Source organism: Nerophis ophidion, unplaced genomic scaffold, assembly GCF_033978795.1.
Source record: "Nerophis ophidion isolate RoL-2023_Sa unplaced genomic scaffold, RoL_Noph_v1.0 HiC_scaffold_236, whole genome shotgun sequence".
Lineage (NCBI taxonomy): Eukaryota > Metazoa > Chordata > Actinopteri > Syngnathiformes > Syngnathidae > Nerophis > Nerophis ophidion.
In genome coordinates, this window is record NW_026907158.1 from 63,348 (window position 1) to 84,864 (window position 21,517).

The following is a 21,517-nucleotide window of genomic DNA, read 5'->3' on the forward strand; positions in this document are numbered from 1 at the left end:
ACTTTGATTCTGGTGTGTGAGAAAAGATAAAGACACACTAAGCTTTCTCTTATGTGTAATGGTATCTCAACTATTTTTTCTGGCGTTTACCTTTAGGAGCCATAGGACCTGGATCGCCCTGAAATGACACCATTTTATATTAGTCAATACGTGCTACAAATATAGTTGTTACGTATGAAAATGTGTTTGCATACTTTGAACCACATAGTCCTGCCATTGTGGTCGCGTACAGACTTCATTCCATCCACATAGTAACACTGCAACCAGGCCTCAAAACCTGAGTAGTCTTTCTTCTCTGGATCGTAACCTTTCCCACCTCCATAAACAAAAAGTCTAAATAAGAGGAGCACCTTTGTGTCGTTGTCTTCCCCCCACCCCGATCAACCTTGAAACATGGATTCTTACCTAAGTTCACCACCTCCAGCGGTACTGTGTGGCAAAGTCTGAGCAGGTCTGTATTCTCCTCTTCCATTTTGTCCTTTTTGGCTCCCTTAACATTTTTGGGCAAAATAAACTGTTAATAATCGAGGTAAAATACTTGTTTGTACTTATTTGACCTTTTTGCTATGGATCTCCTTTTTTACAGCTTTCTTGTCTTCACACGCATCCTCTGACTCGAGGCCTTCCAGCACAGTCCGGGCAGGCACAAAGGGTGGAATGTTCAACCTGGAAGACACACATGGGCATCTTTCCAAAAACAGAAGGTATTTTGTGTGGAAACAGTGCTACACTTTTATAGTAAACACATTTCCAAGTGAAATTAGGAATTGCTTGTTTATTCATCCAAGATGATTAGAATCTGGGGAATACAAAAACATTCTTCACTCTCCTTTTCAGATCACGGTGACCTGAGTATGTATCTTCATTCAATGGTCATTTCTTTTACAGCAGGCTCTTTGGTGAAGTGTAATATTATTGCTAGGAGTCTTGCAAAAGTACTTCACACAGTGGGCACGGCTGTAACAAAATAACACTGCAATGTACTGTCAACATGTACAAAACCCCAAACCAGTGAAGTAGCACGTTGTGTAAATGGTAAATAAAAACAGAATACAATGATTTGTAAATCCTTTTTAACTTATATTCAATTGAATAGACTGCAAAGACAAGATATTTGATGTTGGATCTGAGAAACTTTTTTTTTTGCAAATATTAGCTCATTTTGGAATTTGATGCCTGCAACAAGCTTAAAAAAAGCTGGCACGAGTGTCAAAAAAGACCGAAAAAGTTGAGGAATGCTCATCAAACACTTGTTTCCCATAGCAAAGCAAAATTGAAGATGAGATCTCATGTATGTCTTATATCTATCTCCTAGACATAAAAGAGCACTAATGGAGACCAAAGTAGTTTTCTCATTCTTCTCAAATGTATCTCCTGAGAAATAAGGCTCACAGTGAGCACTATGAGAGATCTCATAGTTGTCTAATAGTTATCTCTTTTCCCCATTTCAACTAAGACCAAAATGAGAGATGAATGAGCTGGTCTCCAATATGTCTCAATTATGACTCAGTGAGAGAAACACCTGGTTTTGTTTCTCACTACTCACTGTTTGAGTTCTCAGATGTCTCTTTGCTATTTCGGCAAAAAGACAATTGATGAGTATTGGTTTCAATATGTCTCAATGATGTCTCAGTGAGAGATATACTTGGTTTTGTCTCTCACTGCTCACTATTTGAGTTGTTAGATATACCCGTTTTCTAAAAAAATGCATTTTAATGGGCTCAATTTAATTATACCTCAATCATATTCCAGTTGATCTCATGCCAACATTGGGAGAAAATAATGAATTCAGACAATATGGATATATGGTCTGTAATCTAAATGGTTTATTTAAATAAAGTTGGACTTAATTTGTTGATTTCTTATCCACACGTCATGTACAGTAACTCAGTGACTACAATTGTGAGATTTAAAACTGAACCCAAACAATACTGATATGATCACAAGACACTTTGTAAGAGCTTTTAACATTTGTGAACTTTCTAGAGCAGTGGTTCTCAAACTCTTTTAACAAAGTACCACTTCAGAAGATATTTGGCTCTCCAACCACCATCATAAGGACTAATATTAAAATGCAGTAGCATAGTAGGCCTATGTATTCATTAAAAAAGACAGTGGCTTTATTAAACAAGTAAATGTAATATATTTGCCACTGAAATATTACACACAATGCAAAAACATCATCAACAATGATACTCCATATACAGTACCTATTTACAGAATCCACGGCAACATCACATCAGTGTGTATTTTCAGAGCATTTATAACAATGATTAAAGATTTGATTTGTGGCTTCTTAGGCCAGTTCAGTTCTTCATTATTTCAAACTTTTCAAGTGTGTTGGGGAAATGAACTGCAATCACTATGCCAGGCATAGATGTGAAGTCAAGGAAAACAACTTTACCCAACATGTCATCCAAGAATACTACTGTACTGCAGAGGTTTCCAATAGGGGAATAACATGACTGCATGTCTCATATGTTACACTATCTTGCAGCAAAGAAAAACCTGCATGTTTATATTCACCAACGAGGGCCCATTTGGCACATGAATGTGCTGTGGTAAACAAGAAATCAATCTGTACATACTTTAAAAAAAGGATTAGAACCTTTCTTCTGACACACTGGTCCCACAAAGCAGGCATTTTATTTGTTTACTTTCTATTGGCCCAAAACAATTCTTGGAGGATTTATGTAATATAGTAGGCGATGATGCAGAGTGGGATAAAAAAAAGTTTTGGAACTTCTGCACACTGTTTAAGCAGTCTGTGTTCAGACTATCGGGATAAAGCAACTTGAACATTTTGAGCATATGGCTTAGGGCCTTACCTGTGACTTTAGGACAGTTTACATAACCCATGCTGATCAGAAGGCACTCTGCCATGGTTTCTGATGCATTGTCATGTATTGGTTTGTCTGTTGTGTCCTTGAAATTGGACTCTTCTGCACACTCCTCACTCAAACCATCTTCAAATCCTTCATTAAACGTATGTCCGTCATTGTACATCCAATCCCCTATATCAGGGAGAGCTTCCTCAAATGATTGAAATGGATCATACTCAGCATCGACATGTCATTCAGTTGTTAGGCCATCAGGAGGATGTATGAGGGCTGATCTGGAAAATGGTTTTCCATTCTCTTCGATGGTCAGAAGTAGAAATATTTTCATGTGCTGAAATTAAAATAGAATACAAATCACTAAAGGTTTTTTGATAACATTTTGTCACAAGGCAAAACGTATAACATCTCAGCATATCGCTCACATTCTTACACTCCAAAGTTTGTCACATTTGAGCAGGATTTGCTTTGTGACAAAATTCACAGCAAAACATTATTCAGCCACAGAAGACGGTGGGTGTACCTGGCAGGTGGGGAGAGGCTTGATGTTCCAGAGTGGTACATCCTGCACGGTCACCTGAAGGTTGGATGTGTTCCATTTGAAGAGCAGTGTTTTGGGCTCCTTCAGGGGGCACCGCCTCATGCAGTGTTACCCTGCTGCTACCCCCTGACACAAAGAAGAGGAACCAAAAAACTCTAAAGATTCAAATCATTGAAAAAAAAAACAGACAAAAACATGCAAAACAAGAAGGAAGTTGACATAAATTGAACACATTATACAAATCCAGCTAATGGAATGCATTTCCTTTTTCCCCACATCTTGAGCGCATTGTAGTTCATGTTTACGTATCTTCTGTGTTTGTGGTAACACATCATCCACAGTGTTAAATGTAACTCATCACAATACAACACACACTATAAAAAGAAAGTTGTGGATGCTAATGCCAATCATTAGTAAATACACAACAGCAAACCAAACCTATGAGAAAGGATCTTGACGAGGGATGCAACATTATTGTAAATATAACCTTATTTTGATTTCAAAATTGTCACAATAATGCCGTGATGTGTGACGCTATCAAACGAGAACACCAGTCGCTGTGTTTTTTTCTGACAATATTAAGTGGGCTCATCTGAGAAGTAAACTGGTTCTCCCATGAAAACCCGCCGTGTGGGAAAACAACGTTCAAACGGGACATTATAGAAGGGCGAAAAAGTGGAAGTGTGCAGGAGTGATAGGGAACGTTTGTGCTTAGGTTAGCCGAGGAATTGTTGCTGTGAAATATTTCTGTGCCTATAACTGTCGTGTTAGTTGAACCTTAAACAAAGTCTGCATACTGCAAGGTAAAGCATGCCACGTTCATCCAGACCATTTCCAAATCGACCCAGAGCCCTTGCAGCTCACCAGAGGAAATGTGGACATGCACAAAATAAGACATTTGCTGACACTACACACCACAATGTCTACAATAAGTTAGGGAATAGGAGTAATATATTAGAATGAGTTATATGTTAGAAACGTTATTTGGAAAATATCGTTCATGTGAAACCAAGATGTCAGCAAGGGAAAATATGCATTTGTGAGGTATTTACATGATTAAAAGTCAAATTATTAGTTAACTCTTAAGAATCAGTATTCTACAAACTAATACAATTTGGACTGCAAAGGGCAGTTTCTTAGGAAGTTCAAAGTTTAAAAACACTCAACTAAACAGCAGTGATGTAACAATATCAAAATGTCATATCACCGTTACTGTGACCAAAATGATCACTGTTTGCATTATAATGGCAGTATTGTTGAATGTGCTAAAAAGGTCATCAAACCCACAATAATACCAAGTTGTATTGAAAAAAAAACATACCGGACACACAGTATAGTTTCTTGGCAAAAGAAACATTATTGTTCTACATTAGTTACACAGGATGTTTACTGTTTATGTCAGTTTAAAGACACTTATTTGAAAATGTTGGTTTTTGTTTGTTACTTGAAATTCTGCACCATTCCTTTGCACCTAAAATACCTGTTTTTAATGATAAATATGATTACAACATATGAAAATGATGTTTGTGTTCAATTACAGTAAGTGTGTTTATCCTAAACATTCCTCCCACGTCATTTAACACACTTTGACATTTTTGTAACAATATCTTACCCTGGCTTTAACACTATGACGATATCATACCGTGAAATGTTGATATTGTTACATCCTTAGTCATGACCTGATGTTACCTACCAGCTTTAAGTTGGAGGTGAAAGGTTCCAAAAACATGAATTACACATGCTGAGATAACTCCTATTTGAAGTTTCATTCTTCATATGTGCTAATGTAATCAGGGTCAAAGAAAGCAATATTTTCATGTTTGTTCCTGACAAACTGTGGACAGCTTTTTATCTGTAAATCTCAATCAGAACTAATTGACTTCAAGAAAGAACAGGCATATACATATAACTTACTTGGACATTGCTGGTCATTCTCCACATTCACATAGGTGCATGCTGCAGGACGGGATGACTGCAGGAAGAAAAAGAAAGTATCACATATTATATCTGCTGCCAGTTTAATGCACCACCACTATACCAGTCTACTCAGCAACTTTACAGTCCTTCTTGATCTTTTATTTGATTCCACTTCTTTACCAGTTCTTCTTCATCGTTTTCCAGCTTTTCCCTTTGTCATTTCGACACTCCAATACTATATAAATCAATCAATCAATCAATGTTTATTTATATAGCCCCAAATCACAAATGTCTCAAAGGACTGCACAAATCATTACGACTACAACATCCTCGGAAGAACCCACAAAAGGGCAAGGAAAACTCACACCCAGTGGGCAGGGAGAATTCACATCCAGTGGGACGCTAGTGACAATGCTGACTATGAGAAACCTTGGAGAGGACCTCAGATGTGGGCAACCCCCCCCCCCTCTAGGGGACCGAAAGCAATGGATGTGGAGCGGGTCTAACATGATACTGTGAAAGTTCAATCCATAGTGGCTCCAACACAGCCGCGAGAGTTCAGTTCAAGCGGATCCAAGACAGCAGCGAGAGTCCCGTCCACAGGAAACCATCTCAAGCGGAGGCGGATCAGCAGCGTAGAGATGTCCCCAACCAATACAGGCGAGCGGTCCATCCTGGGTCCCGACGAGCGGTCCATCCTGGGTCTCGACTCTGGACAGCCAGTACTTCATCCATGGTCATCGGACCGGACCCCCTCCACAAGGGAGGGGGGGACATAGGAGAAAGAAAAGAAGCGGCAGATCAACTGGTCTAAAAAGGAGGTCTATTTAAAGGCTAGAGTATACAGATGAGTTTTAAGGTGAGACTTAAATGCTTCTACTGAGGTGGCATCTCCAACTGTTACCGGAAGGGCATTCCAGAGTACTGGAGCCCGAACGGAAAACACTCTATAGCCCGCAGACTTTTTTTGGGCTCTAGGAATCACTAATAAGCCGGAGTCTTTTGAACGCAGATTTCTTGCCGGGACATATGGTACAATACAATCGGCAAGATAGGATGGAGCTAGACCGTGTAGTATTTTATACGTAAGTAGTAAAACCTTAAAGTCACATCTTAAGTGCACAGGAAGCCAGTGCAGGTGAGCCAGTATAGGTATATATGTATGTATATATGTATATAAAGGTATATACAGTATAGGTATATATGTATGTATATATGTATATAAAGGTATATACAGTATAGGTATATATGTATGTATATAAAGGTATATACAGTATATATGTATGTATATATGTATATAAAGGTATATACAGTATATATGTATGTATATATGTATATAAAGGTATATACAGTATATATGTATGTATATATGTATATAAAGGTATATACAGTATATATGTATGTATATATGTATATAAAGGTATATACAGTATATATATGTATGTATATATGTATATAAAGGTATATACAGTATAGGCGTAATGTGATCAAACTTTCTTGTTCTTGTCAAAAGTCTAGCAGCCGCATTTTGTACCAACTGTAATCTTTTAATGCTAGACATGGGGAGACCCCAAAATAATAGGTTACAGTAATCGAGACGAGACGTAACAAACGCATGGATAATGATCTCGGCGTCTTTAGTGGACAAAATGGAGCGAATTTGAGCGATATTACGGAGATGAAAGAAGGCCGTTTTAGTAACGCTTTTAATGTGTGCCTCAAAGGAGAGAGTTGGGTGGAAGATAAATACAGACAAAGGTTGCTGGAATATAGGTGGAACTTCTTGTAAATGTAAAACTCTATATTATGTGTTCAGTAATGTATATTGTTCCACTTCAAATGTTCTCTGAACATTTATTTCTCTCATTGTTATTTCACTTCTTGTTATTATACTTACCTCGGTGGAGGTAACTATCACAACTTCTAGCAAGGTGCTTGCGGCATTTATAGCTCTATTTCCGTAACTGCGTGACGTTCCAGTAGTTTAAAACAAATAACTGGTGTGTGTTAAAGTCATATAAATACCAAAAGAGAAACAATAAATGGTATTACTTACTTTCAGTTGTTATTCCTTCGATGCTGAATATTATTTCTTCCCATCGAAATCATTACATCCGCCCACTTAATGCGCATGCGTGTTTTTCAGGAAAAGCCAATCTGATTGGACAGATTCATGGAGTGCCGTGCCAAATCTCGCGATCTCGGGATTTACATCAAGTTCATTTTCTCCTTATATGTCCATCTGAAAATAGCCCTTTTTGGCTAGGACATCATTTTCAAATGATTTGAAAATGTATGCTTTCTATCAGACGGCGGCGGACATGACGCGTTATTTGCCATCAGTTAACGTCAGAAGAAGAAGAAGCGGGGAAACAGTAGGTGGCGTAACATTTGAAGGTTGTCAGTGCGCCTACCTTCAACTAAAACAAGGAAGAAGAAGAAAGCCAACACTTAGTTTTTTTTTTAAAGGTTTATTTATAAATGTCAACAATTACAAACAGTAAGACAAACAACAATATACAACATTATAAAACATTATGAAAACAGTACAAAACAGCGCCAAGGGGTTGTAAGTTCGAAATAATAAAAAAAAAGAATAAAAACATATATATATAAATAATAAACAAAATGCAAAGCCGTAAGCTTATTCAGATTCATCAAACAACTTAAATGTGGAACACAGCATCATCGTTTTCACAGCTTTTTTGTTGTTGGAGGTAGAGAGCGTTTTAATGTAAAGTTCCAGATCTTTTTTAAAGGCACAAAAGATAGGACGGGTATTAAGAAACTTACATTTATGAATATAAAACATAGCCAATAAAATAATGAGCTTGCAAAGGTAGAATTCCTTTTCAATTTTTTGTTCATACAGTGTAAAACCAAAAATCACATCTTTAAAGTAAAGCACAAATTTGTCATAAATATTGTCCAGGATGAAGCGACAGATGCCTGCCATAGTGATGGAGTGTTTTCACAAGTATAAAACAAGTGGTTAACAGTCTCTGGGTGCATGTTACAAAAGGTGCAGGTGACATCAATGTCCTTTTTGTATCTAACCATCACAGTCTTTACAGGGTAATAGCGATGGATGATTTTAAATGATATCTCTTTGACTTTGTTGCTAAGTAAATACCTGTTAGGAAGGGACCACGTTTTGGTCCAACAGATGTCATTTACAACATTATTCCATAAGGAAATGACATAGGAGACAGACACACAATCATTTTGCAATAAGCTGCGGATTTTTCTGTTATTTTTTTGATCAAAGCAAAGTTTCCCCACGGGAGTGTCAAGTGGATCATTCACAATGTTTACAGCAGAAAGAGGAGGTGTGTAAGCCATGTACAACATAATAACACCTGTTGGAATGTACAACATAATAACACCTGTTGGAATGTACAACATAATAACACCTGTTGGAATGTACAACATAATAACACCTGTTGGAATGTACAACATAATAACACCTGTTGGAATGTACAACATAATAACACCTGTTGGAATGTACAACATAATAACACCTGTTGGAATGTACAACATAATAACACCTGTTGGAATGTACAACATAATAACACCTGTTGGAATGTACAACATAATAACACCTGTTGGTCAGCTTGGTCAGCTGTGCTGATTGATTTAGTTTCAGTTAAGGTATCCATAAACTTAAGTTGAAAAACGTATTGGGGTGTTACCATTTAGTGGTCAATTGTACAGAATATGTACTGAACTGTGCAATCTACTAATAAAAGTTTCAATCAATCAATCAATAGTGCGTAATCAGAGCGCATGTGTAAAAAAAAAAAAAAATTCCCAGTCCACAACTATCCTCATTCACAACACGTTCTCTTAGATTTCCATGTTATGATACATGTTCACATTATTTATTGACTGTATCTAAAAAGTATTAAAAAAAATATGGTATTATTTAAATGAAGATATGAAATAATCCTAAATGAAATTCAATGACTTGGTTTATATTATTGGATATACTCGGTCATAAAATCAGTGTCAGTTGAGTTGGTCCATAGATTTCCTGTAGGGAATTTTAATGTCCAGCAGATGTCAGTATTTAGTGACACAGGATCAATACTGTCTATAAATGTGTCAAAAGGCTGTGCAACGCCTCATCAACCCATCACTAACAATCACACAGGTCAGGTAATGTCAAGACTTTAATCTACACTGGACATAGGCAGTCTTCTTTACTGTCAAAGACTTTTTGACAAATCAATCAAACAGAGCCCCCAGTCAAATGAAAAATTCACTATTACTTTTCAACGGACATTTATTTCATCTTGTAGTTTGTGGTCTGGACATTTGACACAGGAATTTAACTTTTCCACACACCATCCTGAATCACGGTTTCAATCGTAGTCCATGTTAACTACCAAACCGTAACTTAAAAGGGTTGGTTGAACAACTATAAGGACTAGCAGGTCATTGCTAATGTTGCTAATAGGCACAGTACTCATGGACTAAGTTATGGGGAAATTCCTATTGAAATCAATGGGACATCCTTCAAAGTTCCACTTATTCCGTCTGATTCCAACTGTTCCAACTTCAAAATGTTCAGACTCTTCAGGAATCGTGTGCTTGATTTCAACAATGCTAAAATAATTTCAGGATTTCGGTTCATCATCAGCATTGGAGCAATCACAAGCAATTCTTTCAGGAATTGCCTCATCTAGTTTTTAATGTTTAATAAAAAATAACAAATAAAATAACGACAAAAAAAGATACAACATTACAACATTTTGAAGTTTTAACCTATTCAAACCATTCCACCTTCGACTCATTGCACCATTCTGGAAATTCAAACTTCCCCTTTTCCTTGTCAAAAAAAGTTGAGGATTTTCCAGAATTCCTGCTTTTCCGAAGCCCTATTTCCACCCTTTTTCTGGCGACTACACCTTCCACATTTTTCAACGCGTTTTAACTGTTCCACCGTCAAAGCTTTCTTCTGCATAGGAAGTTGAAGAATTCTCTGTTTTCCCGAAATTCCGTATTACCATTTGTCATTTCAACATGTTATTACTTCAACAATTCTCCACCGATTGAAAAATTGTCCAAGACATCAATAAATTTAGATTAGATACTACTTTATTTATTCCTTCAGGAGAGTAAATGCCTTGGCAGAAGACACCTCCTGCCAAAGATGCCTATACCGCAGGATTTTTAATTTTTCAAATGATCATCAAATGTTGCCGTTGACATCAGTGAACAGAAATGATATATTTAGTAAGTAGAAAGAAAACACAAGGAGCCCGGGCAACAGCAGCGAAGGTCTGCCCGGCCGCCGGGCAGCCCATGCATGCTGTGCCCTCCGGGCAACAGCAGCGAAGGTCTGCCCGGCCGCCGGGCAGCCCATGCATGCTGTGCCCTCCGGGCAACAGCAGCGAAGGTCTGCCCGGCCGCCGGGCAGCCCATGCATGCTGTGCCCTCCGGGCAACAGCAGCGAAGGTCTGCCCGGCCGCCGGGCAGCCCATGCATGCTGTGCCCTCCGGGCAACAGCAGCGAAGGTCTGCCCGGCCGCAGACTGGCTGCGTAGTCCTTATAGCTGTTCTACCAACCTTTTTAAGTAACGGTTGGGTAGTTAACATGGGTGCCAATTGCCTCGTATCTTAGTAGCTGTTTAGCCAACCCTTTTAAGTTACGGTTTTAAGAAGTACCAAGTGTTGAAACCGTGGGTCGGAATGGTGTGTGTAAAAGCAAAATGCCTGTGTCAGTCTCCCAGCATTGGAGCATTCGTACACAACTCCTTCAGGAATGGCCTCATTTACTTTTAAATGTTTAATAAAAAAGGAAAATAACTATAAATAATGATACAATACAATGGTTCCACATTTTTTAACCTATCACCATTTTGGAATGTCCAGGATTTTCCAAAATTCTTGCTTCTACAAAGTCTTCTTTGCAGCGATTACTCTTTTCACAGTTTTCAACATGTTACAACTTTCAGAGTCCAAGGGTTTTGCTATTAATAGAACATTGACGGTCTACTTCACTGTTTGGGCAGAACATCAAAATCACCAGCCGATGGTAAAACGCATATCAAATGTCACATTTTAATAGAGCATTTGTCAAAAAGTTTGCTTTCACAATTTTACTATCAGGGAGATTGACAAGGGCATTTAGCTTTTCCACACACCATCCTGACTCACGGTTTCAACGATTGGTACTTGTTAAAACTGTAACTTAAAATGGTTTGCTGAACAGCTATCAAGGTTCGATGCAATAGGCGCCCATGTTAACTACCCAACCGTAACTTAAAAAGGTTGGTTGAGCAGGAATAACGACTATGCGGCCAGATTCCCAGGTGACTGGGCATTTCATTACTACTGTTGCCCAGAGGGCACAGTATGCATGGGCTGCCTGTGCAATATCTCAATTCCTGGTTATTCTGAATGATAATTAGTGGGAGACCCGACAACACTGTTGCATCGACATCTGCGTCGAGCTCAATGAACCAAACACTGTGTCAGTGTGCAGTAACAGCTAATCCTTTCGATAGCTCAGTTGATAAAGTGGAAAGCTGTATTAGCTTATGCTGAGTTCTTTAGGGCACTGGTTCAAATCCAGCTCGATGGATCACTCATTACGTTTTTACCATGAATTGATTAACGTGGAATCCGACCCCGACTTAAGTTGAAAAACTTATTCGGGTGTTACCATTTAGTGGTCAATTGTACAGAATATGTACTGAACTGTGCAATCTACTAATAAAAGTTTCAATCAATCAATCAATAGTGCGTAATCAGAGCGCATGTGTAAAAAAAAAAAAAAATTCCCAGTCCACAACTATCCTCATTCACAACACGTTCTCTTAGATTTCCATGTTATGATACATGTTCACATTATTTATTGACTGTATCTAAAAAGTATTTAAAAAATATGGTATTATTTAAATGAAGATATGAAATAATCCTAAATGAAATTCAATGACTTGGTTTATATTATTGGATATACTCGGTCATAAAATCAGTGTCAGTTGAGTTGGTCCATAGATTTCCTGTAGGGAATTTTAATGTCCAGCAGATGTCAGTATTTAGTGACACAGGATCAATACTGTCTATAAATGTGTCAAAAGGCTGTGCAACGCCTCATCAACCCATCACTAACAATCACACAGGTCAGGTAATGTCAAGACTTTAATCTACACTGGACATAGGCAGTCTTCTTTACTGTCAAAGACTTTTTGACAAATCAATCAAACAGAGCCCCCAGTCAAATGAAAAATTCAGTATTACTTTTCAACAGACATTTATTTCATCTTGTTGTTTGTGGTCTGGACATTTGACACAGGAATTTAACTTTTCCACACACCATCCTGAATCACGGTTTCAATCGTAGTCCATGTTAACTACCAAACCGTAACTTAAAAGGGTTGGTTGAACAAGTATAAGGACTAGCAGGTCATTGCTAATGTTGCTAATAGGCACAGTACTCATGGACTAAGTTTTGGGGAAATTCCTATTGAAATCAATGGGACATCCTTCAAAGTTCCTCTTATTCCGTCTGATTCCAACTGTTCCAACGTCAAAATTTTCAGACTCTTCAGGAATCGTGTGCTTGATTTCAACAATGCTAAAATAATTTCAGGATTTCGGTTCATCATCAGCATTGGAGCAATCACACGCAACTCCTTCAGGAATTGCCTCATCTAGTTTTTAATGTTTAATAAAAAATAAAAATAATGATAAAAAAAGATACATTACAACATTTCGAAGTTTTAACCTATTCAAACCATTCCACCTTCGACTCATTGCACCATTCTGGAAATTCAAACTTCCCCTTTTCCTTGTCAAAAAAAGTTGAGGATTTTCCAGAATTCCTGCTTTTCCGAAGCCCTATTTCCACCCTTTTTCTGGCGACTACTCCTTCCACATTTTTCAACGTGTTTTAACTGTTCAACCGTCGAAGCTTTTTTCTGCATAAGAAGTGGAAAAATTCTCTGTTTTCCCGAAATTCCGTAATACAATTTGTCATTTCAACATGTTATTACTTCAACAATTCTCCACCGATTGAAAATTTGTCCAAGACATCAATAAATTTAGATTAGATACTACTTTATTTATTCCTTCAGGAGAGTAAATGCCTTGGCAGAAGACACCTCCTGCCAAAGATGCCTATACCGCAGGATTTTTAATTTTTGAAATGATCATCAAATGTTGCCGTTGACATCAGTTTGGAACAGAAATGATATATTTAGTAAGTAGAAAGAAAACACAAGGAGCCCGGGCAACAGCAGCGAGGGTCTGCCCGGCCGCCGGGCAGACCCATGCATGCTGTGCCCTCCGGGCAACAGCAGCGAGGGTCTGCCCGGCCGCCGGGCAACAGCAGCGAGGGTCTGCCCGGCCGCCGGGCAGACCCATGCATGCTGTGCCCTCCGGGCAACAGCATGCATGGGTCTGCCCGGCCGCAGACTGGCTGCGTAGTCCTTATAGCTGTTCTACCAACCTTTTTAAGTAACGGTTGGGTAGTTAACATGGGTGCCAATTGCCTCGTACCTTAGTAGCTGTTTAGCCAACCCTTTTAAGTTACGGTTTTAAGAAGTACCAAATGTTGAAACCGTAGGTCAGGATGGTGTGTGTAAAAGCAAAATGCCTGTGTCAGTCCACAGCATTGGAGCCTTTGCACACAACTCCTTCAGGAATTGCCTCATCTACTTTTAAATGCGTTTGATAAAAATGGAAATTAACTACAAAAAAAAGATACAACAATATAACGTTTCCACATTTTTTAAGCTTTTACACCATTCTGGAAAATCCAGGATTTTCCAAAATCCTTTCTTCTACAAAGCCTTCTTTGCAGCGAATATTCTTTTCACAGTTTTCAACATGTTATAACTTTCAAAGTCCAAGGGGTTTGCTGTTATAGAACATTGACAAACCTCTCCAAGGTTTCTCATAGTCATCATTGTCACTGTCACCGAAGTCCCACTGGGGTGAGTTTTCCTTGCCCTTATGTGGGTCCTACAGAGGATGTCGTTGTGGTTTGTGCAGCCCTTTGAGACACTTTTGATTTAGGGCTATATAAATAAACATTGATTGATTGATTGATAAATGTGTATCTATATGTGTGTGTATATATATATATATATGTGTGTGTATATATGTGTATGTGTGTGTGTATATATATATATATATATATATATATATATACACATATATGTGTATGTGTGTGTGTGTATATATATATATATATATATATATATATATATACACACACATGTATATATATGTATACACACACACGCACATATATAAATATGTGTGTGTATACATCCATCCATCCATTTTCTACTGCTTATTCATATCTGTATGTATATATATATACACATGTGTATATATATATATATATATATATATGTGTGTGTATATATATATATGTACACACACATATATATATATGTATATATATATATATATATATATATATATAAATATGTATATATATATATATATATGTATACGTATATATATGTATATACACACACACATATATATAGATATGTATATGTATACACATATATATGTATATATATATATGTATACAGACACATATGTACACACACACATATATATATGTACACACACACACATATCCATCCATCATTCATCCATCATCTTCCGCTTATCCGAGGTCGGGTCGCGGGGGCAACAGCCTAAGCAGGGAAACCCAGACTTCCCTCTCCCCAGCCACTTCGTCTAGCTCTTCCCGGGGGATCCCGAGGCGTTCCCAGGCCAGCCGGGAGACATAGTCTTCCCAACGTGTCCTGGGTCTTCCCCGTGGCCTCCTACCGGTTGGACGTGCCCTAAACACCTCCCTAGGGAGGCGTTCGGGTGGCATCCTGACCAGATGCCCGAACCACCTCATCTGGCTCCTCTCGATGTGGAGGAGCAGCGGCTTTACTTTGAGCTCCTCCCGGATGGCAGAGCTTCTCACCCTATCTCTAAGGGAGAGCCCCGCCACACGGCGGAGGAAACTCATTTCGGCCGCTTGTACCCGTGATCTTATCCTTTCGGTCATGACCCAAAGCTCATGACCATAGGTGAGGATGGGAACGTAGATCGACCGGTAAATTGAGAGCTTTGCCTTCCGGCTCAGCTCCTTCTTCACCACAACGGATCGGTACAACGTCCGCATTACTGAAGACGCCGCACCGATCCGCCTGTCGATCTCACGATCCACTCTTCCCCCACTCGTGAACAAGACTCCTAGGTACTTGAACTCCTCCACTTGGGGCAGGGTCTCCTCCCCAACCCGGAGATGGCACTCCACCCTTTTCCGGGCGAGAACCATGGACTCGGATTTGGAGGTGCTGATTCTCATTCCGGTCGCTTCACACCCGGCTGCGAACCGATCCAGCGAGAGCTGAAGATCCCGGTCAGATGAAGCCATCAGGACCACATCATCTGCAAAAAGCAGAGACCTAATCCTGCGGTTACCAAACCGGAACCCCTCAACGCCTTGACTGCGCCTAGAAATTCTGTCCATAAAAGTTATGAACAGAATCGGTGACAAAGGACAGCCTTGGCGGAGTCCAACCCTCACTGGAAATGTGTTCGACTTACTGCCGGCAATGCGAACCAAGCTCTGGCACTGATCGTACAAGGAACGGACCGCCACAATAAGACAGTCCGATACCCCATACTCTCTGAGCACTCCCCACAGGACTTCCCGAGGGACACGGTCGAATGCCTTCTCCAAGTCCACAAAGCACATGTAGACTGGTTGGGCAAACTCCCATGCACCCTCAAGAACCCTGCCGAGAGTATAGAGCTGGTCCACAGTTCCACGACCAGGACGAAAACCACACTGTTCCTCCTGAATCCGAGGTTCGACTATCCGACGTAGCCTCCTCTCCAGTACACCTGAATAAACCTTACCGGGAAGGCTGAGGAGTGTGATCCCACGATAGTTGGAACACACCCTCCGGTCCCCCTTCTTAAAGAGAGGAACCACCACCCCGGTCTGCCAATCCAGAGGTACCGCCCCCGATGTCCACGCGATGCTGCAAAGTCTTGTCAACCAAGACAGCCCCACAGCATCCAGAGCCTTAAGGAACTCCGGGTGGATCTCGTCCACCCCTGGGGCCTTGCCACCGAGGAGCTTTTTAACTACCTCAGCGACCTCAGCCCCAGAAATAGGAGAGTCCACCACAGATTCCCCAGGCACTGCTTCCTCATAGGAAGACGTGTTGGTGGGATTGAGGAGGTCTTCGAAGTATTCCTTCCACCTATCCACAACATCCGCAGTCGAGGTCAGCAGAACACCATCCGCACCATACACGGTGTTGATAGTGCACTGCTTCCCCTTCCTGAGGCGGCGGACGGTGGTCCAGAATCGCTTCGAAGCCGTCCGGAAGTCGTTTTCCATGGCTTCCCCGAACTCTTCCCATGTCCGAGTTTTTGCCTCCGCGACCGCTGAAGCTGCACACCGCTTGGCCTGTCGGTACCTGTCCACTGCCTCCGGAGTCCTATGAGCCAAAAGGACCCGATAGGACTCCTTCTTCAGCTTGACGGCATCCCTCACCGCTGGTGTCCACCAAGGGGTTTTAGGATTGCCGCCCCGACAGGCACCAACTACCTTGCGGCCACAGCTCCGATCTGCCGCCTCGACAATAGAGGTGCGGAACATGGTCCACTCGGACTCAATGTCCAGCACCTCCCTCGTGACATGTTCAAAGTTCTTCCGGAGGTGGGAATTGAAACTTTGTCTGACAGGAGACTCTGCCAGACGTTCCCAGCAGACCCTCACAATGCGTTTGGGCCTCCCAGGTCTGTCCGGCATCCTCCCCCACCATCGCAGCCAACTCACCACCAGGTGGTGATCGGTAGAAAGCTCCGCCCCTCTCTTCACCCGAGTGTCCAAAACATGAGGCCGCAAATCCGATGACACAACTACAAAGTCGATCATGGAACTGCGGCCTAGGGTGTCCTGGTGCCAAGTGCACATATGGACACCCTTATGTTTGAACATGGTGTTTGTTATCGACAAACTGTGACGAGCACAAAAGTCCAATAACAAAACACCACTCGGGTTCAGATCCGGGCGGCCATTCTTCCCAATCACGCCTCTCCAGGTTTCACTGTCGTTGCCAACGTGAGCGTTGAAGTCTCCCAGTAGGACAAGGGAATCACCCGGGGGAGCACTTTCCAGTACTCCCTCGAGTGTTCCCAAAAAGGGTGGGTACTCTGAACTGCTGTTTGGTGCGTAAGCACAAACAACAGTCAGGATCCGTCCCCCCCACCCGAAGGCGAAGGGAAGCTACCCTTTCGTCCACCGGGTTGAACTCCAACGTACAGGCTTTGAGCCGGGGGGAAACAAGAATTGCCACCCCAGCCCGTCGCCTCTCACTGCCGGCAACGCCAGAGTGGAAGAGGGTCCAATCCCTCTCGAGAGAAGTGGTTCCAGAGCCCTTGCTGTGCGTCGAAGTGAGTCCAACTATATCCAGCCGGAATTTCTCGACTTCGCGCACTAGCTCAGGCTCCTTCCCCCCCAGTGACGTGACGTTCCACGTCCCAAGAGCTAGCTTCTGTAGCTGAGGATCGGACCGCCAAGTGCCCTGCCTTCGGCTGTCGCCCAGCTCACAATGCACCCGACCTCTATGGCCCCTGCTATGGGTGGTGAGCCCATTGGAGGGGTGACCCACGTTGCCTCTTCGGGCTGTGCTCGGCCGGGCCCCATGGGAACAGGCCCGGCCACCAGGCGCTCGCCATCGTGTCCCACCTCCGGGCCTGGCTCCAGAGGGGGGCCCCGGTGACCCGCGTCCGGGCGAGGGAAATCTGGGTCCATGGTTTTTCATCTTCATAAAGGTCTTCGAGCTGCTCTTTGTCTGATCCCTCACCTAGAACCTGTTTGCCTTGGGAGACCCTACCAGGGGGCTTTATGCCCCCGGACAACATAGCTCCTAGGATCATTGGGACACGCAAACTCCTCTACCACGATAAGGTTGCAGCTCAGAGAGGATGGTTACAGTAAATCTTTATATCAACATTTAAAAAAAAAAAAAAGGTTTTATGGCATTTCTGTCAAAAACGTCTTTGTTTTTTTAATAGTAAAACAGAAATATGCAGTATTTAGTAATTAGAGCCCTAAAAGATCAATAATTCAGGACACCATTGATTTGAATTCTTTATTATTTTGGAGTCATCACAGTGAAAAGATAAAAAAAATACCAGTAAATATATTTGGGATCAAAAAGGTGCCCCACTCAGAAAGTGATACATTTTTATTAGGTTTTTTTTTTTATAACTTAAGTTACGAGATCAACTTCAGATATATCTGTTGATTTTACATTTGAACTATTATTTTGTTTGTTTTATGCTCTTTTGTCAAAGAAAACTTGGTTTTTATATGGCAACTGCACAATATATGCAATATTTACCACATAAAACATTTTAAAGTGAATATTTTGAACTAATTGTAGCTTTGAAAATAATTAATTATAACATGGCTTTTTTTTTGTCATTATTTTTTGTTTAGAGCAATGGCAAAAAATACTTTAAATTGTATTTATTTACTAGCAAGCTGGTCTCGCTTTGATCGACATTTTTAATTCTAAGAGAGACAAAACTCAAATAGAATTAAAAAATCCAAGAAAATATTTTAAAGATTTGGTCTTCACTTGTTTATAAATTCATTTATTTTTTTTACTTTGCTTTTAAATAAATTCATTTATTTTTTTTACTTTGCTTCTTATAACTTTCTGAAAGACGATTTTAGAGAAAAAATACAACCTTAAAAATGATTTTAGGATTTTTAAACACATATACCTTTTAAATTCTTTCCTGAAAATTGAAATCAATGTTCAAAATAATGTATTATTTTTTATTGTAAATAATAATAAATACATTTTAATTTAATTCTCCATTTTAGCTTCTGTTTTTTACAAGGAAAAATATTTGTGAAATATTTCTTCAAACTTATTATGATTGAAATTCCCCAAAAATTATTCTGGCAAATCTAGAAAATCTGTAGAATCCAATTTAAATCTTATTTCAAAGTCTTGAATTTCTTTTTTAAAAATGTTGTTCTGGAAAATCTAGAAGAAATAATGATTTGTCTTTGTTAGAAATATAGCTTGACAGGGAAGGTTTTTTCCCATTTAAATTCATTAAAAGCAGATGTTGTATTCTTACAAGAAACACATCTCTGTAAAGACAACCAACACAAACTTCAAACAAGCTGGATATCTCAGGTTTATCACGCACCCTTTACTTCACAAGCTAGAGGTGGAGCTATTTTATTTCATAAAAATGTGCCTTTCATACTTACATCAAAAATAATTGACCCTAATGGAAGATTTATTTTATTGAATGGTCATATTACATCCTAGCCAGTAACTTTTTGGAATATCTATGGACCAAACACTGATGACTCAAACTTTTATCATGGAGTCTTTGGTCTACTTCCTGATGATAGCTCCTCTCATATCTACATTGGTGGTGATTTTAACTGCCTTTTGGACCCCACTTTAGATAGATTGTCAACTAAATCTCATGTCATTGCTAACTCAACTAAAACTATTAATAATCTTATGAGATCAAGAAATATCATAGACATATGGAGAGTAAAACACCCTAATAAAAGGGAGTATTCATTTTACTCCGCTGTACACAATTCCTACACGAGAATTGATTACTTTTTAGTGGAAGCCTCTGCCCTCTCCAATGTCAGTAATCCTGAGTACCATAGTAGAATCATCTCAGATCACAGTCCTGGGAGTTTGCAGATTCAAATTGATCTCCTTAAAATCAAACAAAAATGGAGATTTAATCCACAACTATTATTATCTGAAGATTTTAAAGAGTATATAAACAAGATTATCCAAGATTTTATTGAGGTGAATGATAACGGAGAGGTCTCAGACTCCACATTGTGGGAAGCTCTTAAAGCTACTGTGAGAGGATATATCATTTCATTTGAAATCTCAAAACAAAGAGAAACAAGAAAAAGGCAGAGAGAATTAGAAAAAGAAATGGAAAAAATTCATATCAATTCTCTTTTGCAGTCTGATTACAATAAGATGCTGGAACTGAAAAATGAATACAACTCTCTTCTTCTTCATGGGGAAGTATCTAAACTCCTGCTGAAAAAGAAACAAAAACATTTTGAAATATCCGATAAACCACAAAAACTTCTATCTAGACAGCTCAAAGGAGATCAAGCCAAAGCTGCTATTCACAAAATATGCTCAAAAACAGGTGAAACATGTACAGATCTAAAGGATATCAATAATGTCTTCAAAGACTTTTATTCAGAATGATATCAATCTAATTCAGCTATATCGGTTAATGATTTCAATGATTTTTTTCACCACATTAAACTTACCTCAACTGAGTCGAAATCATCAGAATTCTTTAGACAACACTATTTCAACTGAAGAACTGCAAAAAGCACTGAAATCGTTCTCCTTGAATAAAAGCCCTGGTCCAGATGGATTTGGTGCGGAGTTTTATCAAGCTTTCAGTGAAATACTATCCCCTATAATACTTAGAATGTTAAATGATTCTTTTGTGAACAACAAACTTCCAAGTTCTTTGTATGAAGCCCATATATGTATAATACCAAAAAAGGGAAAAAATCCACTTGATCCAGCCAATTATAGACCTATCTCCCTGCTCAATTTAGACCATAAGATTCTAACTAAGGTACTCGCAACCACATAACAGAAATGATTCATCCAGATCAGGTGGGTTTCATCCCGGACAGACCTTCTTTTGGCAATGTACGGAGATTACTGAACGTATTGTACTCTGACTGCACAGGAAACAAAAAGGCTGCCGTCCTGACTCTGGATGCTCATAAAGCTTTTGATTCAATTGAGTGGGCTTATCTTTTTCATGTTCCCAAATTATTTGGATTGGGAGAACATTTCATAAAATGGGTTCAAATCATTTATTCTGCACCAAAATCATATGTCATAACTAATAATGTAATATCGGATAGTTTTGAATTACACCGCGGAGTGAGACAGGGTGACTGCCTTTCGCCCTTACTCTTCAATTTGGCCCTCGAACCACTGGCTATTGGTTTAAGAATGAAGTCTAATATTAAAGGATTTTCAGTGGGCTCATCAGAGAGTCTCATCTCACTTTATGCAGATGATGTACTTGTTACACTTACTGAGCCAGAAGTTGCACTACCACTTCTTTTAGAATATGTAGACTCTTTTGGTAGAATATCTGGTTATAAAATAAACTGGTCCAAAAGTGAG